We start from the raw sequence: 25,924 nt of genomic DNA on the forward strand, positions 1-25,924 counted from the left end.
CTCATTAACTGATGATGGTTCAATTTGAGAAATAATACATACCTCTTCATTTGCCAATCTTCCTCTTGTCATAACTCTTTTATACTTGTTTCCAATTATCTGATCTTCAGAGTGATTCAGTCTTACATACCGGAGTGTCTTTGTTTGCTGTTGTTCCTCAGTTATTGAGGAATTTTCAGATGATACCGGGGTAACTGGATCTTCATTCTGTACCAGTGGGTTCAGTGTAGGTTCATTTGTTAGAATTTTTGTTGTCGGTTAAGAATCTATATACCTTGAAGTTCCTTTGAATTGTTCATCAATCTTCACATTTGTACTTTCAACAATTTTCTGCAATCTTTTGTTAAAACATCTATATGCTTTACTCTTAGATGAATAACCAAGAAATATTCCTTCATCACTTCTAGGATCAAATTTCCCAATGTACTCATCTCTTCTAATATAGCATTTACTTCCAAAAATTTTGAAATATTTAAGAGTAGGAGTAATACCAAACCATAGTTCATGAGGGGTCTTATCGGTTTCACCTTTGATGTGAACTTTGTTGAATGTATAGACCATTGTACTTACTGCTTCTCTCCAATATACATGTGGTAGGTTTTCTTCTAATAACATACTTCTTGCTGCATCCAAGATAGTTTTGTTTTTCCTTTCAACAACTCCATTCTGATGTGGTGTTCAAGGTGCTGATAGTTGTCTTCTGATTCCATTTACTTCACAGAATGCATTAAATTTCTTAGATGTAAATTCTCCTCCTTGATCTAATCTTAGACATTTGATTTTCTTACTGGTTTCATTTTCCACCATTGCTTTGAACAATTTGAACTTTCCAAGTGCTTCTGATTTTTCTTTGAGAAAAGTAATCCAACACATTCTAGAATAGTCATCAATGATTAGCATGAAATATCTATCACCTTGTAAGCTTTTAGTTCTGGCCGGGCCACATAAATCAGTATGAATTAAATCAAGAGCATTATTGAATTTTTCTGGAATACTTTTGAAACTAGCTCTAACTTGTTTTCCAAATTGACATTCCTTACATACTGTATTGTGAGGTTTGACAATTTTAGGTAAATCTCTAACTGCCTTAGTAGTACTTATTTTCACCATGCAATTAGAGTTTACATGATAGAGTCTCTTATGCCATAGCCAACTTTCATCAATATGTGCAATCAAGCATGTCTTTTGACTGTTATTCAAGTGAAAGATATTACCTCTAGTCTGATTACTGATTGCAATTTCCAAACTAGTTCTATTCATGATTTTGTATTTTCCATTTTTGAATTGTAACTGAATTCTTTTCTCAACTAATTGACCAACACTCAAAAGATTATGCTTTAAACCTTCAACATAGTAGACATTGTCAGTATTATTCTAACCATCAAGAGATATTGTACCCTTACCTTTGATTAAACAAGCTTTATCATATCCAAATCTCACTAAGCCTCCATTGTATTCTTGAAAGTTCAAGAATTTACCTTTATCTCCTATCATATGATGTGAGCATCCTAAATCAATGATCCATTCATTCCTATCTTCAACTTTAGCTACCAAGGCCTACTCTACCAATTGGACTGTAGGTGCTCGTTGATCTTCTGTTATAGCAATAAAAACCCATCCATTGTCTGTCGGATCCTCATCAGAATCATCAGTCACTCCTTCATCATCAAGATAACAAGATTTGTCTTTATTCTTCTTAAATTTGTATTTTTGATATTCAGAGTTAGGCTTGTATGTTCTTCTAGCTTCTTCTCTTAGTCTAGCATGTCTATCAGGGCATCTTGAGGCCATATGACAAATCTTATTACAGTTAAAACATTTAAAGGGTGCTTTACCTTCATACTTACTTCCAACTGGACCTTTAGAAATTTTCCTTGCAAATAGTTCTTCAAGTTCTTCAAGTTCTTCATTTTCTTTCCTGCTTTCTTCAAGTTCTCTTGCATAAAAGGCTTTCCAATCTGATTTGTCAAATTATGGTGCAAATGATGTAGATGTTTTAAAGGCTAAATCTATCTTTATAGTAGCAACAGGACAAAAATCTTCAATTTCAAAAGCTGAAAGTTTTCCAATCAATGTATCCCTAGTTACTCATGTATTACGCATTGTTCTTAACTCATTTATAGCAGTGACTTTCATTTTATATGTCGATGGCAATCCTCTTAAAACTTTTGAAATAATTTCATCCTCACTTAAGGTTCCTCCAAAACATTTAATACCCAAAACAATCTTATTTACTCTTTCCATAAAAGTAGAAATCCTTTCATCTTCTTCCATTTTCAAATGTTCATACCTGACCCGGAAGCTTTCAAGTTTTGTTATTTTGACTGTGGAATATCCTTCATTCAGTGTTTCCAAATGATCCCAAATAGCTTTAGCAGTAGACCTATCTGATAGTCCCATGATTTGTTGATCTACTAATGCGCTCAAAAGTGCTTCTCTTACTTTGCAATCATTTTCCTCATCTTTTCCCAAGGTAGGTGGATTAGGCTGACCAAGAGTAGGAGCAATATAACCATTCTTTGTAACATCCTAGATGTCCTTTCCAATGAAATTTAAATGTGTCTCCATTCTGATCTTCCATATGCCATAGTTGGTTTGATCAAGTTTAGGACTGTCCTTCCTGAAATAGTTAGTAGATATTGGATCTCCTCAAGTTGTTAAACTTCTGCAAAAGAGGACTTGGCTCTGATACCAATTGTTAAGTTCTGGAGACAACTGAGAGGGTAGGGGAGAGGGGGGGGGGTGATTCAGTTGTCTAATAAATTCAAACCAAATACAACTTAACCAACTTAATGCTTAATACCGATAAACCAGTCTAATATGTCGGTAGACAGTTTTAATAGTTAATTGTAGTACCAGTAAGGATTAATGCATGAAACAAAAAGACAAGGTCATTCACAACATATAACACTAATATTTGTATGTGGAAACCCTATAAGGGGAAAAACCATGGTGGGAAACCTTACCCACAATCAGATGATACTATTGCAAATAGTAAGTGTATACAAATGGGGTCTACACATGTAGAAAGGCCAAGCGCCTAGAGCTCACTGCTCAATCACAAAATAGGAGTCACACTGACTACAATTTGATGGTTAAATCCAATAAGAATGTACTACTCAAAATAACATCTTCATATGTTGGATTCAGTACCGGTGTAGTTCTGATTGTCTTCAGAAAAACCCTCCTTCAACCTTCAAATGATGTTTGTGTGTATAGCTCTGCTTATTCTCACATATATCTTCACACAATCCTTTTTCGCATTCCACATCTGATCTTACGAATAAGATCTTACATTTATACCATACCCTAAGACCAATTTTAGTTGGTTGGCTCTAAAGGATAATACAATAAAATTAATCTACGAATCAATTAATACCCGATGCAATAACCGAATCACCATGTTGGCTTAATGCATTTACAACAACAATAAGTCATCTTCATAGCATGCCATGCTGATCTAGAAAAGATAAACCTACCGGTGTAACTTGGATCTATTTGCCGGTAACAAAAAATATGTAAATACGAATATACCAATTAACAAAACATTCAAGGCAAAGTGTCTGAACGATGTCTTCAACATAACCATGTATTTTCCATATCATTCCAAGTGTCAGTGATTATTTTATCCTGCCGGTGCACCAGATACCAGTGACTATTCATAAGTCATTTGCTTGTCGGTAAATGTTGTTGATTCTCCAAAGTGTCAGAGTTGATAAGTGTTTAGTAGGTGTTGACATCAATGACAAAACCATACCAAAATACCAACATTAGGTTCTCCTTAGTCTTGATTCACCAGCTCTTACATAAGAACAAAGTCTTCTTCTGCTGGTTTATCAAAGTGGCTAGCAACGATGAAGCAAGAAATAGAATGTCGGTTTCAGTCTGGATGCCTATTATTTTGTCCTCCTATGATGCTTATCAATTTTCTGATTGTTTCCTAACTCCTGGCTTGAAGGATTTCAATGTCATTCCCATTGAGTCACTCTCCCATTTTTCACAAATCCAAATGAACTGGATGTGCAACGAATGACCCCCTTTTGACTAGTTCATAGGCATTGATTTCTCTTTTGTCCAAGTCCATGGTTTCTCTGAGGAACCTTTTCGTCTACCTACATATGTCATAGAGAGGACTCTTGCTCTCGAGATCGCTCACCAACAAGTACAGGTGGAGAAAGCTATAGGGTTTGGGAAGCATGACACCTCAATCATCGAGGACAATAAGGCTATCGGTCCCATCACCCTAGTTTGGCGGGGTATTGCGGAGAATGTCCTAACATCAAAGCTGGTGCAGCTTGGGCTATTAGTGATTGATGACTTTTGGAGCTATGACCGAGATGGGTGCCTGTCTCGCAGGAAGAATGCGGTTAAACATGAGTCACGGAGTGTAATGGAATAGTGCGCTAATCCATAGGCGAACGACCCAAGCTTGTATGTGGGTCTCAATGATTTTCCCATGCTTGAGCGCCCCTCCTGGTTGAGTTTTTACTCTGTTTCACAAAGGTACAACCCTGCGAAGCCCATTACTCGGACTATGCGTGAGACCATGGCGGCAAACTCTTGGCCATGGAGAAAGCGGGAGGATTTCTGGATCTACCAACAACAAATAAATCAGTCGAGAGCAAACATTGGGAACATTCCTTCGGATGAGCATTTTGATCTTGAATGGCGCCAAGAAAACAGATCTGACGAGGGAACAAGCGATAGCTCACCACATGGGTATTCATCTCCCGAGGTCATCCAATAGTGAGACGTTGAAATTATAAATATTGAAGAGGTACAGCAAGCCTAGTTCTCTCCCTCCTCTCGATGTTTCTGCTCATAGGCCCCACTCCCAAACTAGTAAAAGTAAAGCTGAGAAGAAGTTTCAGGAGGACCCTCCCAGCAAAAGATAGTTTTTGAGCTCTAAAATGAAGGGCTTATCCTCTCAAGTCCCAGACAAGCCCTTAGATCCTCCGAGATCGACGACCCACCCAACCTAGGTATGATCTTCTTCCCCATTTTCCTCTTCTCAAGCTAATTTTTCTTCTACTACCCATATTGTAGATATGCATGCTCAGATTCCCACTGCGCTTACCTTAGCACTGGTTGGAGCACTGATTGGCCCGTTTGATACCTTTCCACAAGTTTTAGTCCCTTTTCAAGCCCCACATTTTGTATCCACATCCTTTTCCGCCCAGATGTTAGAAGCAACCACCGTCTCATGCAGGCTTGGTTTTGAAGAGTCCATTCCTCCCCCAATTATTGGAACAGTGTCTATTGATCCATTTCTCCCAAGAGCCTCTCCCTTTGTCCCATTATTTTCTCCCATGATGTTGTCGCGTCCTATCCAAACCACCTTTGATGGCCCTGTTTCCCAGTTTCCCTTTCCAATTCCCCCTGGTGCTGCATTTTTAGGTCAGGTTATTGCCAACCCAGATGCCTACCAACAGCAAGTTACTTATTCCAAGACCACTCATGTTGGAAAAGCATTCAAAAGAAAAGAAAAGGAAGGTGTTAGGCCAGCCTACCCACACCTGCAAACTCTTTTCAATGAAGAGAAGTAGAGTCTATTCTTTGCAACAAGTTTCCCCAAAGTCAACAAACCGGAGTTAGAAATGAGGCCTAGTGATTATGACCTGCATGCTATTAGTGTTAACCTTTTGAATGCTATGTCGTCTGATAAAGTCAAAATGATTGAGGAAACATCGAAGGCTATCTCTTTGGACTTGATCAAAAAGAGTCATCGCTTGGAGAAAATGCAAGTGGAGAATGCTAAACTTTGAGAATCTCTAACCCAGTAAAGAAAAGAAGATAAAGCTCTCCGTGTCGAGATCAATCATGTGCAGGGATTGCTAACTTAGGCTAACGCTAAAAAGGGAAAGCTATAGTCTGTCCTCAATAATTTGGGTATACAATTGAAAGGTCAAGAGGCAACCAGAAACATGGCCTTAAAAGAATTGCAAGAAAGAGATCAAGAAATTCAGCAACTGAAAGCAGCTTTTAGGGATGCCACGCAGATTCAGGCACAACTACGTGAAGAAGTCTACCTAAAGGAGGAGTATGCCTGACAACTAAGTGATGCTCAGGTAATTCTCTCAAAAAGAAAAGCAAGTTTTGAAGCAGAGTTGCATGAAAAGGAAACTAGCCAAGAGCTAACCAAGAAGAAATGGCAGGATGTGGAGGTTCTTTTGTGCCAAGAAAAGGATGGTGTTGCACAGCTCCAACAAGAAATGCATGATAGAAATGTAAAGATCCACGTGCTAGAAATCCAAGTGATAACCGAACAAAATAGGTGCAGAAAACTACAGGCTGAAGTAATGGCAAAAGGCAATGAGATCTCGCGGTTGCTAAACATTCCTTCCCCCATGGAGATTTCTCAAGATGTTTCCCTTATTTTAACAGATTTATATGTTTCTCATTGGGAAAAGGTGAAGCAATACTGCCCTTTGCTGCAACCTGTGCTAAGATTCCTTAATGATGCACAATCCCTTAGTGCCAAAGCCATTTCCCTCATAAGTAGTTCTATGCTTGTCATCAGTCCTAAGCTCCCGATGGCCCAAGATCTTGTCCATTTGCTGCACTCTGCTCAAGAGGAAGAATTAAAAGAAAAAGGGATTATGGACCATCAAAAATTGATCAGAAGGATGAATGTTTTCATCAACTAGCACAGGGAAATAATGTAGGATTTTTTGTTACGAACATCAAGAAGTGCATAGAGAGGTTTGTTCTATTGGGCCTACCTTCTCCTTTTCTCGTAGATGGTCCTGTGCTAGGGATTGAGCAAATATCAAGCCAGATTGAGCATTTGCAACAAGATAGAACCTTCCTACAAGGTCTAGGCAATCCTATTTCAGCAGATGAGGTCAAGGATCTTCTACACCCTCTGGCCCAACTCTCTACTCTCCTAAAGCTAGTCTAGGATGAGCCGACATCCTTGCCTTTTGACGAAGTGATTTGTCTGGAGCAGCATTTCCAGAATTTAGAAATGTAGGTGTTGCCCCCTGAAGATGAATGGTTGCAAATCCAATAGCCCTTCGACTTGGTCCGCCCTATTTACCATAAGACCTGGTCTATGAACTAGAGTTTTTAGATTCTAAGCTTTCTGCAAGCAGAATTCCCCTTTTAGTCACCAAGAAATGTTAACATTATTTTGAGATAAGTCCGTGGGCAGCATTTTTCTATTTTTGGTGGCCCTACCTCTTTTGTTCCACCTCTTTTGTTCCCCCCGCTCGCATGCATCAGGCGAGACAAATGTTAGCTCGGCAGGGTTTCTATGCGCTTGCTTTTCCCTTTTTGTTTTTGCAGTAGTGCTGAGTGGCCACATGGCATGGGTTGTTCACATAGCAACATCTTTTTGGTCCCTTCGCTTGCTGTTTTGATCATGACTCTTTTATCATGCGCCAACCAAGCCAAGTGTCATGGGACTAACAACTTCAGGGACTAACAACTTCAGGGGCGGTTTGTCTGGTAAATCAGACAAGTGGACCACAATGTGTAAAAAGAAAGGCAGTGGAGTCTGAGGTTGTTAGGGGCTGGGGCTCTATTTAGCTTAGTGTTTTCCCTATTATAGGGGTTCAGAACTTTGCAAGGACAATCAAGTTTCTTAGTAGTATTTTCAGCCTTAAGAACTATTTTATTGTTTTCTAGAGAAGTTCAATTAGACTGTGCCTATGGCCTTTGTGAGACTTTACTTTTAGTATGCTTTAATGGTCTTTTATGTGCTCTTCTATTAGAATTTTAAAGACTTTAGGAATATATATATATCTAAGATTTTGCCGATTGAACTATGTGTTACACTTGTTATCTGGTAAATGCATGATAGGTATTTCTTTATGTTATAGAAAGATTTGATTGAACCTTGGTTGTGTTTCTGATCCGGACTTGTAGATTGTTGAATGGGCTCAGAAAAATCATAAGTAGTTGGTTTTTATGTACTCATATCTTCTTAAAACATGCTTTGGCGCATCACCTCAATAGTCTAGTTTTTACTGTTTTAAAGTGTTTCTTTCTTCCCCTTTCCTCAAAAACACCAAGGAAGAGTTGACTTCTGAATCCTAGAGGTCATTCAGTGAAACCTACGCAATCGGTCCCCCATCACTGAATTTCCCATAAGGCTATTTTTTTCCAAAGTAAAATTCAGAGTCAACAAGATGTTTAGTGGGAGATAAAACTTGAAGTTGGGATTTGATCCTTGCACAAGAAGAGCTTGCCTACATCAATTCAGTGAATAGAAGTAACAGAAAAACACCTTCTGAGATTGTTACCGGAGTTCATCCTAGAGGAATAGCATAATTGAGTGACATTAGCAGTGAAGATTGGAAGAGTTCAGAAGCAGAAGATTTTGAAGATCACACAACAACATTGCATATTCAGGTTAAACAACATTTGGAAGACATGAACAACAAATATAAAGAGAAGATAGATGAGAAGAGGAGACATAAGGAATTTGAAGTTGGAGATGAAATGATGGTATATTTGAGAAAAGAGAGATTCCTGGTTGGAACTTATAATAAGTTGCAGATGAAGAAGTTTTGACCCTATAAGATTTTGATAAAGTTCAGTTCTGGAAATGCATATGAAGTGGAGCTACTGGATAGTCTAAGTATTTCACCTATATTCAACATTGCAGATATTCATGAATACCATGAACCAAAATTTAATGAGCACAACATTCTAGACTTTGAGAAACAATTGCCTTGGAAGAAACCGGATCAGATTGAAGAGATTTTGACAATAGGATTGGGCGTAGTACCCAGAACAGTCAGTACAAAGAATATCTTGTGAAGTGGAAGAGAAGATCTGTTGAAGATTCATATTCGATTTCTTAGGCAGAGGTAGACTACCTTGGTTTCCCTCTGACTCTAGAAAAGTAAGAGGCTCACTTTTCATTAACCCCAGATGTCTGATGCAGGAGCATCCCCGGTTCACAAAAATCTTGCATTAACTATAAACATTTTCCTTTTTGTTTTGCTTGCAATTTCAGTTTTCTTTATGTGTGTCCTAGTTTAGGCTCACCAGATCTTATGGATTTGGATTCTACTTGAAGACTTGATAATCTTTCTTTCTTTCAAACCGCATCTCATTTAGATCACTTTTCGAAAAGATATTGCTATCAGTTTCCATGACAGTTTCTTGTTATCGGTTGTTCCTTTGTTATCAGTTGCCTGAGACCTATTCTGGTGATCTACCAGAACCCATTTCAAAGCTTGCAGAGCCTTGAGCATTGATATTGATGTTTCTTGGCGTGTGGCCAACCTTCTACGTTTCATCCTTTGGATTTTCTAGAGGAATCTCTTGGTCGAGGCCGACCTTGTTCATTTTGCACATTAGGTCTTGTTCTTCAGGTTTTGATCCCTTTTGGGCTGACTGGATCCTTTGGATCGATATATATATATATTTGTAATCATGCTTTAGAATGTAAAAAAAAATGAGAATCAATCAGAGTATTAGATAGATGGACTGTTCCTAGAAGATAGATCTTTCAATTCAAGGTCCCGGTTGTGACCTATTCTATCAAGCTTGTGTGTCAGTATGTTGTAACCCAGTTGTTACCGGTTGGATGTAATCAAATTTCATGCAATAAAACTAACTATTTTGCATTACCTCCATCATATCTATGTGTTCCCATTGTGTTTACTCTTGTTGACTGATTCGAACTGATCTCCTTGAGGTCCCTCCACACTGGTGACTACTTCAATTAATGAAGTCTTCAACTGCACTCAAGTTGCTCTTTAAGGAACTTATTTCATTTCTTGCAACATCAAGATCCTCAAGTGCCACACAAAGTTGTCTCTGCAAACCGGAGTCCATTGATTCAATCTTCCAGATGAGGGTTAAGTTAGAGAGAAAGTCTCTAACCATGTGGGAAGGGTTGAGTTAACCATTAATGATTTGGAAGACTTTAAAGGTTAACTTGTTGAGGACATGAAGCCTTTAATGCATTTCAAAGACTTTGAAACATTTTTGAGAAGTGACTTCTCTTAAGGAATGTGCAAATGTTTAAGAGATGGATTAGGTTAATTAAGATAGAATTAGAAGAATCTAGAAGGCTCTAGAAGAGGTTTAGGAGGCAAGTGGGAGATGTAGGATTTTGGAAGTCAGTGGGGGAAAAGAATTAAAATAAAATTAATTTATTTTAATTTTGGTTGCAACTTGCATTTGTAGGATTTAAATAAATATTGATTTTTTTAAATGTGATTTTTAATTTTACAAGTGGGTGGTTTTAATTTAATTAAAAATGGCTAGAAGGGGGATATTAATTAAATGTGAATTTAATTAAAAATGGCTAGAAGTGGATTTTAATTAAATGTAAATTTAATTAAAAATGGCTAGGATAGTAGAAGGGAAATATTAATCAAATCTTTAATTTGATTAATGGGCAAATTAGAAGATTAGGGATATTAATTAAATCTTAATTTAATTAATTGGAAGAATTAAGGAGAATTAAATGAATAAAATTCACTTAATTTGTTGTGCAACCTTTAGGTGCCTACATTTTGCCCCTCTTTGACTTAACGTGTGACCACATGTTGATTCAAAGAAAAACGCCCAATTTGTCGTCAAAATTTTTCGATATGATGTTGTCGCCAAAGTTGTCGATATGATTCCCTGCATATGAAAAATTGATTTCAATATGAGAGCTGATGTGATTTGGTCAATATGAAGCTGATATGAAATTGATGATGATATGCCCCTCTAGGCGATAAATTGAGAAAAAATGCATTTTTTGAGGAGATGGCATCAAGTACGAAGACATTATAAAAAGGTGATCTTTTTGAATTTAAAAAAAAATAATTGAATTATTTTTTATTTTTTTTTTATTTTTAAATTTATCCCCGAATAGAATTATTAAAAAGGATATGGAAAAATGGAGTGAAGACTATATGGGTATAACACATACATACCCCACACATCCACTAAGGCATCACAACTGCCTGTGTCAGCATGGGCTATATAAGCCTCCAAGGGTCCATTTCTACCTCATTTGCACACTTGTCTTTGGAGCTTGGAGGAGAAAGAGGAGATGGCACCCCTACCACCGTCACCATTTTGAGCGAGTTCATCGATTTGAGAGGTTAGCAGAGCATGGCCTACTAGTGATTTTGCTTTTCTAACCCTGCTTATTAATTTTTAGCTTAGGTTTGAGGCGTTTTTGCAAGATTTTTGAATTTTCTAAGCTAGCTAGGGTTTTTCGTGCATTTTATTTTTTTACCGTGGTTTTCATGCATATAATTTTTCTTTTAACACATCCCATAAATTTAATTGTGCATTTAATTTTTTGTTTTGCGAATATGATTTTTTGATTAGCGCATAGGATTTGCAGATTAGTGCATGTGCAAAACAATATGGTGCACATAAGAAACAATGTTCTGCATATAACATGTATTTTAGCGCATTTGATGAGTTTAGTTGTACATATGATGGATCAAATAGCACATATGAGATAGTGAGCATTTTTTGTGATTTTTGAAAATTTTGAACATGTGTAATTTTGATTATTAGATTTGTTATGAAGTTTTGCACCCTGTCAAAGTATAATTTAGAATCAAATATGTTGATTTCGGTCATTAATTGATGTTTATCATTATGAGTCTATGCTAGTATTTTGGTATGGTTTTGTCATTGATGTCAACACCTACTAATACACCTACTTTGGAGATCCAACAACATTCACTGACAAGCAGTAAACTATGCAACAATTACTGGTATATGGTTCACCGGCAGGATATATTGTTCACCGGTACCTGGAATGATATGGAAGACACTTGGTAATGTCAAAGACATCATGTCGACACTTTATTTTGAAGAAATAATCATTGGTATATTCATATTTGCATATTTTCTTTTAGGTCCAGGTTATCTAGGGTTACACCGACAGGTTTATCTTTTCCAGATCAGCATGGCACGCTATGGAGATGATTTATTATTGTTGTAAATGCATTAAGCCGACATGTTCAATCAATTATTGCATCAGATATTGTATTGTATGTAAAATGTTTTTATTATAATATCTTGTAGAGCTGACCTACTAAAATTGGTCTTAGGGTATGGTATAAATGTAAGATCTTATTTGTAAGATCAAGTGTGGAATGTGAAAAAGAATTAAGTGAAGGTATATGCGAGATCAAGCAGGGATATACACGAAGACATCATTTGAAGGTGAAGTTAGGTTTTTGTAGAAGCATATCAGCATTACACCGGTACTGAATCAAGCATATGAAGATGTTATTTTGTGCAGTACATTCTTATTGGATTTAACCATCCAACTGTAGTCAGTGTGACTCCCATTTTGTGAATGAGTAGTGAGCTCTAGGCTATTGGCCTTTCTGCATGTGCAGACCCCATTTATGTACACTTACTATCTGCATTAGTATCATCTGATTGTGGGTAAGGTTTCCCACCGTGGTTTTTCCCCTTATAGGGTTTCCACGTACAAATATTGATGTCATGTGTTGTGGATGAATTTATGTTTATGTTTCATGCATTAATCCTTACCGGTATAGCAATTTACTATTAACACTGTCTACCAGCATACTTAACTGGTTTACCAGTATTAAGAATTAAGTTGGTTAATAATTTTTTGGTTTGAATTTATTTGACAACTGATTCACCCCCCCCCCCCTCTCAGTTGTCTTCGGGACCTAACAATTGGTATCAGAGCTTAGTCCTCTTTTGTAGAAGTTTAACAACTTGAGGAGATCCAATGTCTAGTAATTACTTCAGGAAGGACAGTCCTAAACTTGATGGAACCAACTATGGGATATGCAAGATCAGAATGGAGACACATCTGAATTGCATCGGTAAAGACATCTGGGAAGTTACAAAGAATGGTTATACTACTGCTGTAGCTGGTCAGACTGCTCCAACTACTTTAGCCAAAGATGAAGAGAATGATTGCAAAGCAAGAGAAGCACTTTTGAGCGCATTATCAAATCAACAAATCATGGGATTATCAGATAGGTCTACTGCTAAAGCTATTTGGGATCATTTGGAAACACTGAATGAAGGAGATTCCACAATCAAAATTGCAAAGCTTGAAAGCTTTTGAGTCAAGTATGAACATCTGAAAATGGAAGAAGGTGAAAGGATTTCTACTTTTATGGAAAGAGTAAATGAAATTGTTTTGGGTATTAAATGTTGTGGAGGAACTCTAAGTGAGGATGAAATTGTTTCAAAACTCTTAAGAGGTTTGCCACCGGCATATAAAATGAAGGTTACTGCTATAAATGAATTGAGAACAATGCCTAATACATCAGTAACTAGGGATACATTGATTGGAAAACTTTCAGCTTTTGAAATTGAGGAATTTGGTCATGTTACTATAAAGACTGATTTGGCCTTTAAAGCATCAACATCATCTACTCCATCATTTGACAAATCAGACTAGAGAGCCTTTTATGCAAGAGAACTTGAAGAATCCAGAAGGGAGAATGAAGAGCTTGAAGAGCTTGAAGCACTATTTACAAGAAAAATGCCAAAAGGTCCAATTGGAAGTAAGTATGAAGGTAAAGCACCCTTTAAATATTTTAACTACAATAAGATTGGTCATATGGCTTCAAGATGCCCTGATAGACATGCTAGACTAAGAGAAGAAGCTAGAAGAACATACAAGCCTAATCTTGAATATCAGAGATACAGATTTAAAAAGAACAAAGACAAATCTTGTTACATTGCTGATGAAGGTGTGACTGATGATTATGATAGGATCCAGTAGACAATGGATGGGTTTTTGTTGCTATAACAAAAGATCAACCGACACCTACTGCTCAATCGGTAGAACAAGCCCTAGCAGCTAAAGTTGAAACAAAGGATGAATGGATTATTGACTCAGGATGCTCACATCATATGACTGGAGACAAAGGTAAATTCTTAAACTTTCAAGAATACAATGGAGGTTTAGTAAGATTTGGAGATGACAAAGCCTGTTCAATCAAAGGTAAGGGTTCAATATCTCTTGATGGTAAACATAACACTGACAATGTCTACTATGTTGAAAGATTATAGCATAATCTTTTAAGTGTTGGTCAATTAGTTGAGAAGGGATTTCAGCTACAATTTAAAAATGGAAAATGCACAATCATGAATAGAACTGGTTTAGAAATTGCAACCGGTAATCAGACTAAAGGCAATATCTTTCATTTAAATAATAGTGAAAAGGCATGCTTAATTGCACATATAGATGAAAGTTAGTTATGGCATAAGAGACTATGTCATATAAATTTTGATTGCATGGTAAAAATTAGTACTTCTAAGGCAGTTAGAGATCTACCTAAAATTGTGAAACCTCAGAATATAATTTGTAAGGAATGTCAATTTGGAAAACAAGTTAGAGCTAGTTTCAAAAGTATTCCAGAAAAATCCAATAATGCTCTTGACTTAATTCACACTGATTTATGTGGTCCAGCTAGAACTAGAAGCTTACAAGGTGATAGATATTTCATGCTAATTATTGATGATTATTCTAGAATGTGTTGGGTTACTTTTCTCAGAGAAAAATCAGAAGCACTTGGTAAGTTCAAACTATTCAAAGCAATGGTTGAAAATGAAACCAATAAGAAAATCAAATGTTTAAGATCAGATCAAGGAGGAGAATTCACATCTAAGGACTTTAATACATTCTGTGAAGTGAATGGAATCAAAAGACAGTTATCAGCACCTCGGACACCACAGCAGAATGGAGTTGTTGAAAGAAAAAACATAACTATCTTGGATGCCTCTAGAAGTATGTTATTAGAAGCAAATCTACCACATGTGCATTGGAGAGAAGCAGTTAGCACTGCTGTCTATACATTCAACAAAGTTCACATCAAAGGTGAAGCCGGTAAGACCCCTCATGAACTATGGTTCGGTAATACTCCTACTCTTAATTATTTCATAATTTTTGGAAGTAAATGTTATATTAGAAGAGATGAGAATATTGGAAAATTTGATCCTAGAAGTGATGAAGGAATATTTCTTGGTTATTCATCTAAGAGCAAGGCATATAGATGTTTTAACAAGAGATTGCAGAAAATTGTTGAGAGTACAAATGTAAAGATTGATGAACAATTTAGAGGAACTTCAAGGTATATAGACTTTGAACCTGTAATAGAAATTGTGACAAATGAACCTATACTGAATCCACCAGTACAGAATGAAGATCCAGTTACCCCGGTATCATCAGAAGATTCCACAGTAATTGAAGAACAACAACAAACTAAGACACCCCAATATGTAAGATTGAATCATTCTGAAGATCAGATAATTGGAAACAAATTCAACAGAGTTATGACAAGAGGAAGATTGGGAAATGAAGAGGTATGTCTTATTTCTGAAATTGAACCATCATCTATTATTGAGGCATGTGAAGATAAATTTTGGATTAAAGCTATGGAAGAAGAATTAGGACAAATTGAGAAGAATAATACTTGGACATTAGTTCCCTGGCCTAAAGATAAAAATGTAATTGGAACTAAATGGGTGTTTAGAAACAAACATAATTAAGATGGTAAGGTTGTTAGAAATAAAGCAAGACTAGTGTGTAAGTTATATTCTCAGAAAGAAGGAGTTGATTACAATGAAACCTTTGCACTGGTAGCCAGAATTGAGGTAGTTAGATTATTTTTGGCTTTTGCAACTCACAAGGACTACAAAGCTTATCAAATGGATATTAAATGTGCATTTTTGAATGCAAATCTTGAAGAATAAGTATATATTGAAAAAACTGATGGATTTTCTTTTTCAGATGACAATGATATGCTTTGCAGGTTAAGAAAAGCTCTGTATGGATTGAAACAAGCCTCAAGAGCTTGGTATGCAAGGTTGGATAAGTATCTTTTGAAGATTGGTTTTACTAAAGGAAATGCAGATAGCAATTTATATTACAAAATAACTAATGATGACATCTTGATTATTGAAGTATTTGTTGATGATATAATCTTTGGAGGAGAAGATGGATTATGTAAGGAAATTTCTATTGAAATGCAGCAAGAATTTGAAATGTCTATGATTGGAGAAATAAAATTCTTTTTAGGTTTGCAGATTTCTCAGACTGATAAAGGTATATTTTTGAGTCAATCCAAGTACTTGAAAGAATTACTAAAGAAATTTGGGATGGAGAACTCTAAACCGGTAAGCACACCTATGGCTACAAATGACAAATTATCTCAAAGAGATGAATCTACACCTGTTAATCCAACTAGATACAAATCTATGATAGGAGGTTTACTGTATTTGACACAAACCAGGCCTGATATTATGAATGCAGTATGTATTGTTTCTAGATTTCAGAGTAATCCTAGGGAAAATCATGAATTAGTAGTAAAAAGGATTTTCCGGTACTTACAAGGCACAACAAATCTTGGATTATGGTATCCTAAAGATGAAAATTTTGATCTATGTGCATACACAGATGCAAATTGGGCAGGAGATGTAGATGATAGAAAAAACACCACTGGAGGAGCATTCTTTCTTGGAAAGAGATTAGTTTCTTGGTTGAGTAAGAAATAGAGTTGTACGTCTTTATCAATAGCAGAATCAGAATATGTTGCAGCAGCAACAAACTGTACACTAGTATTATGGCTTAAGTAAATGTTGAAAGACCTAAAGGTAAAATGCAAAGAACCTATTACTATATATTGTGATAACACTGCAACAATTGATATATCTAAGAATCCAGTATTACATTCTAAAAAGAAACATGTTTCTATCAAACTGAATTTTCTAAGGGAAAAAGTTGAAGAAAAGGAGATAAAACTAGTTTATGTGAATACTAAAGAACAGCTTGCAGATATTTTCACAAAACCTTTGCCTAAGGAGACTTTTGAATATCTCAGAGATTAGCTTGGAGTCATACCACCACCGGTAGAGACTTAGACAGTTGATGATTGTCATCAACCGATAGAATTAAATGAACAAATTTTTTATTCTGGTATTTGATGAGGAAGCTACTTCTCAGGGAGTGTAGTTGGTATTTTATATGAACTTGACTTTTTGTGACTTTGGCATTTGATGTCAAAGGGGGAGAGATATCTATGGAAAAACACATTTAAGGAGAAATTGGTATGAGAGTTTGGTATTGTCACTCCCAGGGGGAGAAATAGAGATTGTTGGTTTTTATATTTGGCATTTTTGTTTTGGCACTTTTTTGGTTTTTCCATCTTGTGTTGCCATCAATGCCAAAGGGGGAGATTGTTGGTATTTTGGTATGGTTTTGTCATTGATGTCAACACCTACTAATACACCTACTTTGGAGATCCAGCAACATTCACTGGCAAGCAGTAAAATGTGCAACAATTATTGGTATATGGTTCACCGGTAGGATATATTGTTCACCGGTACCTGGAATGATATGGAAGACACTTGGTAATGTTGAAGACATCATGTTGACACTTTATTTTGAAGAAATAATCATTGGTATATTCATATTTGCATATTTTCTTTTACCGGCAAATAGGTCTAGGTTAGCTAGGCTTACACCAGCAGGTTTATCTTTTCTAGATCAGCATGGCACGCTATGGAGATGATTTATTATTGTTGTAAATGCATTAAGCTGACATGTTCAATCAATTATTACATCAAATATTGTATTGTATGTAAAATGTTTTTAGTATAATATCTTGTAGAGCCGACCTACTAAAATTGGTCTTAGGGTATGGTATAAATGTAAGATCTTATTTGTAAGATCAAGTGTGGAATGCGAAAAAGAATTAAGTGAAGGTATATGCGAGATCAAGTAGGGATATACATGAAGACATCATTTGAAGGTGAAGTTAGGTTTTTGTAGAAGCATATCAGCATTACACCGGTACTGAATCAAGCATATGAAGATGCTATTTTGTGCAGTACATTCTTATCGGATTTAACCATCCAACTGTAGTCAATGTGACTCCCATTTTGTGATTGAGCAGTGAGCTCTAGGCTGTTGGCATTTCTGCATGTGTAGACCTCATTTATGTACACGTACTATCTATAGTAGTATCATTTGATTGTGGGTAAGGTTTCCCACCATGGTTTTTCCCCTTACAGGGTTTCCACGTACAAATATTGGTGTCATGTGTTGTGGATGACTTTATGTTTATGTTTCATGCATTAATCCTTATCGGTATAGCAATTTATTGTTAACACTATCCACCGACATACTTAACTGGTTTACTAGTATTAAGCATTAAGTTGGTTAATAAGTTTTTGGTTTGAATTTATTTGACAACTTATTCACCCCCCCCCCTTAGTTGTCTCTGGGACCTAACAGTCTGTTGTGTCAATTCGATTGCTGGTCTGGATCAGTTTGGGTTAAAGTTGATATTAGTCTGCTTTCGATATGGGTTTGATTTGGATATGAGTTTTTCTATCATTTTGAGTCACTGTTCATTATGGGTCAACTTGTTGTTATGGGTCTGATTTTGATATGGGTGTTGATTCAATATGGGTTTTGATTCGATATGGGTCTTGATTTGATATGGGCCTTGATTCGATATGAATCAATTTTTGTTTGATATGGGTATGATTTGATATGGGTCTGATTCGATATGGGTCGTGATTTCGATATTGGTCTTGATTTGATATGTGTTAGATTTTGCCAAGATCAAGAGCTCAATGAAATGTACAAAATAGAGACACAATTTAGGACAAGAATAAACTATATTCTCATCAATAGAAAATGATCAATAATCAACTGGATTAACAAATACAATGAACAGAGGCCTGCTTATATAGGCAAGGCTATATGGATGTATGAGCACACAAATATGACATGTGGCTCAATGAGAAACAAGGGTAGGTAAGAAATAGGTGTGGGTAGGTAGGAGAAATAATATAATAGTCCACATGAGGTGGATCACCCACCGAAGGTGGAATTATCACTCCACAATAAGTGGATATGATAGTGTAATAACAAGATCAACACCATAAAAGGTGGAATTTCTCCTACACACACTATCCCAATGTGGCACAAACACCCAAGTGTCTCATATCCAAACTACTATGAAATGCATTATCCTAAGTAAACTTAAGTAAAGTGTAATAATATCCATGATGAATAATTATTTACACCAACACCCCCCCTTAAGTGCAACTTAGGGGAATGCACTTAAGTCTACAATGCAACTAAGTAATGCAAGATCGGTCCCGGCTACAAGGCCATGTTAGGTACCCATGTACAAATGCAAATGCATGAAAACCAATGCAATGAAATCTCTCACAAAGTGGGGAAAGAGAGAAAAACCCAATGGGAAAAAACCCTCCCCCAAAAAGAGAGATGAAAGCTATACAAGAGAACTCTCATAGAAGAATGTGAAGAACAATACCCCATGTGAGGAAAAAGTCCCCCCCATATGAGAGAAGAAGAGAAGTCAAACTATGACCCCCCCTCAATGGAGAATCTGCACCAATGATAGAAGCTTGATGTATGAAGAAACTGCTCCATGAATGTCGAACAACATTCCTCCCCTTAGGAAGAAACAAAACCAAGGGTGTATCCATGAAATCTCCCCAATCATGAAGGGAAGATGTATGAAGAAAACTCATGATGAAAGGAATCTCTGAAAACTGCTCAAGTGTCCCCATGTCAATGCTGAAAGATACCCCTTCCAAAGGTGGTAAACTGTGCCACACTGCTGAAAAAGGCACTCCAAGATCTAGTGGAGATGGATGTAGAACATGTCCCAAAGACTCACATGTCTCAAAAAATAAAGAGACCTCCTCCAACTACTGTACATAAGTATCCACAATCATGTCAACCTCGAAAGAATGATCATGTAGAGAATGAACAAGAGGGTCAGAGTGTTCCTTCGCAACAATTGAAGAAGGATCATCTTCATCAAAGAGAAGATGAATGTCATCAATGATGTCTCCCAAATCTGCAATGTAGGATTCCACAAACAAACCTGCAATATCTGTCAAGTAATCATCCCATGAATCTGAAGCTGGAAGACAATGAATATCCTGCTACACTGAATCACATGAAGGCAAAATTGTCGCACTATTTGCATCATCAGGTGCAATAGGTGATGTGATATCAATATGAGGAGATGAAATACAAGGCTCAAGAACGGGTTCACATGTGAGAATCCCCATGTTCAAGTGTCCAAAGTTCTCCTCAAAATCTGAACCATCACAATAAGTGTGATCATCATGTGTAGAATCATCAAATGTGAAATCATCATCATCAACAAAATCTGAAAAGGAGTATAACCGAGATGCATGATCAACCATCCCAGTTGCAATGATAGCTCTAGTCTCCATGTCTCTAATGAAAACTGAGTCAGGTGTGAACTCCACAACTCTCTTAGTTGCGCCATTTGTGATTTGATAGATAGAAAGGAGATTGTTTGTCAAGTGGGGTACACACAACACATCTTTGAAGGAGTTATCCCCAATGTCAATAGATCCTTTCCCAATCACATCCATGTATGTATGATTGCCCATCAAAATATGTGGCATGGTGCAAGGCTCAAATGTAGAGAACATAGACTGCGAAGATGCCATATGATGAGAAGCCCCTGAATCTAGAAGCCATCTCTCTGAATCATGACTGATAGTAGCACATAGAGCTTTCCCTTTTCTTGTTCCAAAAGAGTGAGTCTTCCCACTTGTAGAAGCCATGAATGCTTGCCCTTTTCCTTTTGAATGTGAGGAAGTGGAAGTTGATGAATCATCCTTCTTGTAGACTGTAGGCAAATCAATGTTATGCTTTTTGATGATATGTGTGAGCTCATCAATCTTCTTATAATGGCAATGACGCTCCTCATGACCAATCTTTTTACAATAAGCACAAGTAGGTCTCTCCCTCTTTGGTGAATTATCTCTCTTGGAAGAGGATGAATCTCCTTGTTGTGGAGAAGATGGTGCTTTGTCCTTAGGCTTTGATTGCCATTTCTTCTTGTTTGAGTTGTCCTTTCCTTGATTTCCTTTGTTCCCTTGATTTGCCACTAATGCTTGAGACTTAGAAGCCTTAAGAATGCCCATGCTTATCAACTTAGTTTGTTCCATCATCAACATTTCATTGAAAGCATCAAAGGTAGGCATTTTGTAGCTTGAACCCATTGTCATCCTATGGGTTTGGAAACTAGAAACAAATGCTGCATATTCTTGTGGAAGCTTGCCTATCAAGTTGAATATCAATTGAGTATCCTTCTTATCAATGCCACAATCTTTGAGTTGTGCCCTCAACTCATTTGCCTTAGTGACATAATCTTGTATAGTATCAAAGTTCTTAGGATCTAACATGGTGAGATCACTATCAATTTGATATCCCCTAATCTCATCAACTTGACCATACAAGTCTTGAAACTTTTGCCAAGCATCCTTGATTAGAGTACATTTCTCAATATGAAAAATGAGATCCTTTGATACATACTTTCTTAAGGTACCAATTGCCATGATATTTTTAGTGAGCCAATCTAAGTGACCAACTGGATCAGCCTTAGGATTAGCTGGAGCAACAATAGTTCCATCAATGTAATGAGTGAGTCCTTTTTCCATAAGTTTACTCCATGCATCAATTTTCCAAGTAGCATAGTTATGTGGAGTTAAGAGAGGAAACTTAGAAGAACCCATAGCAGAAAAAAGGAAGGAACACAAGAGCACAAAAGCACAAGAGACACCCCCCCAAATTCAATCAATAAAAGTACCCCCCCTAAAGTGATGATTTTGGCACTTTATACTTAGTGCGATTACAATGAGCCACTTGCAAAACAAGGCAAAGTGGACTTATGATGCAAATTTTACAACTTCTCAAATGAGATACAAGAGACTTCAATCAATAGTGCAATGAATCTAACTGAGATTCAAGCAAATATACAAGTACCAAGAGAGCCAAAAATGGCCAAAATCTGAAAGTACAATTTCTACTTACAATGGCATCAATTTGATAGCATCATGTGAAATTAGACGAAAAAATACGCACTTTAAAAAAAAATGGCACTTGAAAAGGAGGTCGTATGACCCCAAACGAAGCCTCTAAAGTTGCAAAAACTGGGATTACTCAGGTACAGTCACCAAAAACTGCATTTTATGAAAAATCAGTGCATCAAAATCAAAAAATTTCTTCACCACTGCGGAGAGCACGAAATTCTAGCCTATTTCAAAAAAAATTGCACCCAAAAAGGAGCAAAAATGAGCAAGTTATGGCCATTTGAAGTTGAACTGCAAAATCAAAAAGCTCAATGAGAGGGGCCTGCAAAATTTTCAAACCCTACTGATGTGGCGCTGATGTCAGCAAGTCACTGGGTTAAATTTGATGGTCGTATGACCGTCGCAAAAACTTCACCCTCTGCTGACTGGGCATCCGTACTGTACGGATAGCTGACTGGGCACTGTACTGTGGCGTCTGCGTGGTGGCCGTAGAGATTATGTGGCGGATGACTCGGCTGCAGACTGTGTGTACAGGAGTACCTGTGGGCCAGTGGCCGCCTGCCACATGGCCGACACGGGTTCACCGGTCTCGTAGTTGGTCGGCTGTCCGCGTTGGCGTCGGGAGGCGACGGGACACGCCGGGAGGAGCGTTTTCCGGTGGGTAGCGGAGGCCGCAGAGTGTCCAAAGTTCAGGAGAAGTAGCTGGTTGCAGCGAGGATGAGGTACGGGCGGTGCTGCAGCTGCGGGTAGCATCAGGAGGTGCCGGCGCCATTGGTGGTGCTGGGAGGTGCACGCGGGAGCGTCCGGCGGCGTTGGCGCGGACGGGAGGTACTCTGTAGGCGCTCAGCTCGGACGGCGGCGGGGAGAAAACCATGTGGTAAGGATGGCACGTGGCGCTGCGGCAGGTGGCACATGGTGCCTGCAACCTACAGACGTCGTACAGATTCACGGGGGGGTCTGCGGACCCCCAAAACTTGCTTTTTGATATTTTTTGATTTTTCTCTTTTTTTTTTTTTTGATGATTTTTTTGATTTTTTATTTTTCTGAAAATATTTTTTTTTTCGAAAAATATATTAAACAAAAATTGAAAATCCGTACGATACTAGCAAAATTGGAGAAAAAAATTTTCTCACCAAAATAGGCCGACTTTATAACCAAAATTCATGGAAACGACCTTTTGGACGCAATGGCGGGGTCGCATCTAGTCTAGGATGCCTCCAAAAGATGCTGCTCCTCAGATCTGCCTCTTGACATCGCAATAATGCCTCTTCAAGATGAATCAATGAAGCCCCAATGGCTCTGATACCATGTTAGATTTTGCCAAGATCAAGAGCGCAATGAAATGTACAAAATAGAGACACAATATAGGACAAGAATAAACTGTATTCTCATCAATAGAAAATGATCAATAATCAACTGGATTAACAAATTCAATGAATAGAGGCCTGCTTATATAGGCAAGGCCATATGGATGTATGAGCACACAAATATGACATGTGGCTCAATGAGAAACAAGGGTAGGTAAGAAATAGGTGTGGGTAGGTAGGAGAAATAATATAATAGTCCACATGAGGTGGATCACCCACCGAAGGTGGAATTATCACTCCACAATAAGTGGATATGATAGTGTAATAACAAGATCAACACCATAAAAGGTGGAATTTCTCCTACACACACTATCCTAATGTGGCATAAACACCCAAGTGTCTCATATCCAAACTACTATGAAATGCATTATCCTAAGTAAACTTAAGTAAAGTGTAATAATATCCATGATGAATAATTATTTACACCAACAATATGCATGAATTTTTTTTTGATATGGGTCTGATTTGATATGGGTCTTGATTTCGATATGGGTCCTGATTTGATATGGGTCTTGATTTGTTGTTTGATATGATTCTGATTTCAATATGAGTCAATTGTGTGTTCAATATGAGATGAATTTGATTGATCTGCGACATGAGACTGGATTGATTGGAACTTGATTGATTTGTTTTTGAGATCAATTGTCGATATAGAACTTGGTAATTTGTAAAATGGTATTTGATTTGTGATATAAGTATGGTTTTGATATGGGTCTGATTGATTGTTTGGATACTTGATTTTTTGATTGTCAAATTGCGTAGGATAGACATATCTGATAGAATGATATCCATATATTGATATAGGTCCATTGAGGAGTTCTCATACTTCAGGAGAAATTCCAGAAGACTTTTGTGATGCAAGATAGATTGAGTGCTGATGATTGGGCAGTCATAGAGGCTTGTGATCTTATCCACTTGTTACACATGCCACCCTATCAAAAGAATAGAGCACTACTTACCGCTTTGGTTGAGACATGGCACAATGAGCATAACACCTTCCATTTACCGATAGGTGAGATCATAGTGATATCGTAGGACGCTATCAGATTCTACCGATTCTGATCACAAGTGAGCTTGTGGAGTATGATGTGGAGGAGGCTAGCAGGATCGATGCTCTACAGGAGGTGTTTGTTGATCCTCACATTGCATGTTACTTAGTGGCATGGCAGGACATGGTAGACAACTATGCCCCACTCCCTTCAATTTTGGCAGGTTTGATTGGCAACTTCCTGATTCCGAACAAGAGGTCAAATGGGTTGCTAGTTAGATGGGGTTGAGTTCTCTGACAGATGGTGTAGGTATAGACATGATATGTGTGGGGTATTTATTTTCTTTCCCATTTATACCATGAGCTCCATCAGGTGGTTTATGATGATGCGGCCAGTTTCGCCCCCGGATGCACTTTACTGCAGATTTGGGAATGGGAGCACATAGTCATGACCTGTCGACTTGGGCCGAGCTTCAGACCAGTAGGGGCACTATTTGTGATGATGTACAAACAAGTTTCTTCCCAACCGATGCTTGAGATGTTAGAGTACTCGAGGCGGGATCTAGATAATATGGATACAATGGTGAGGAGGCCCTATCGAGTGTGTGAGCAATGGTCATAGGATGCTTTTGAGGTGCCCCACTTATTCATGAGTAGATTCCTTTTGGGTCGCACCCCATATGTGATAGACTAGTTTGTCCTTCCTTGGGTCTACCGATAGTTTGGGCATGTGCAGTCGAGGCCACATGGGATGACTTTGTATGCTCGGGTACACAAGGAGAGGATAGATTGGGGACCTACTTTGGATTTTGTGACAACCCAGGTTGAGTTCTATTCTTTTCCCTTTTGTGTATGGAGCATTTTTGAGGATATAACAGATGTAGGGATGACTATAGAGTATACGTAGTACTTTTTGACACATAGGTTCCCTCGATTTACAAGGCCAAGAGAGTTGATTCCTGTACTCTTTCTTTCATCTGCATGTCCTTCCCAATTTGCATCGGTGTTTGCACATAAATCAAAATTTTAATCTTTAGGATGCCATAAACCAAGCTTTGTCGTGCCTTGTAGATACTGGAAAATTCTTTTTACTGCTGATTCATGATTTTGTTTAGGATTACTCTGAAATCTTGAAATAATACATATTGCATTCATTATATCAGGTCTTGTTTTATGTCAAATATAGTAAACCTCCAATCATAGATTTGTATCTTGTCAGATTAACAAGAGTTGAATCATCCTTCAATATCAATTTATCAGTTGTAGTCATAGGAGTACTTACAAGTTTAGAGTTTTCCATACCAAATTTCTTCAGTAGTTCCTTCAAGTATTTTGTTTGACATATGAATATACCTCTATCAGTTTGTGAAATCTGCAATCCTAAAAAAGAATTTTATCTCCCCAATCATAGACATTTCAAATTCTTCCTATATCTTGTTAGCAAAGTCCTTACACAATCCATCATCTCCTCCAAAATTGATATCATCAACAAAAACTTCAATAATCAGGATGTCATCATTAGTCACTTTGAAACATAAGTTCTTGTCTGTTGGCATATGTGAACCGGTATGAAGACATGATGACATTGAATGTTGTCATTGATGTCAATATGCTGAAGAGTGAACGGGTAAATGGAAGTAAGCAACTGGAAAGAGATCCGGTATGATACTAAGAGCTGGTATATGAGAGAACCGATATAATTGTAAACCGGTATATGTGAAAATGTGAACAGGCATGTTGGTATGAGAACCGGTTT

Source organism: Cryptomeria japonica, chromosome 10, assembly GCF_030272615.1.
Source record: "Cryptomeria japonica chromosome 10, Sugi_1.0, whole genome shotgun sequence".
In the NCBI taxonomy this organism is placed as follows: domain Eukaryota; kingdom Viridiplantae; phylum Streptophyta; class Pinopsida; order Cupressales; family Cupressaceae; genus Cryptomeria; species Cryptomeria japonica.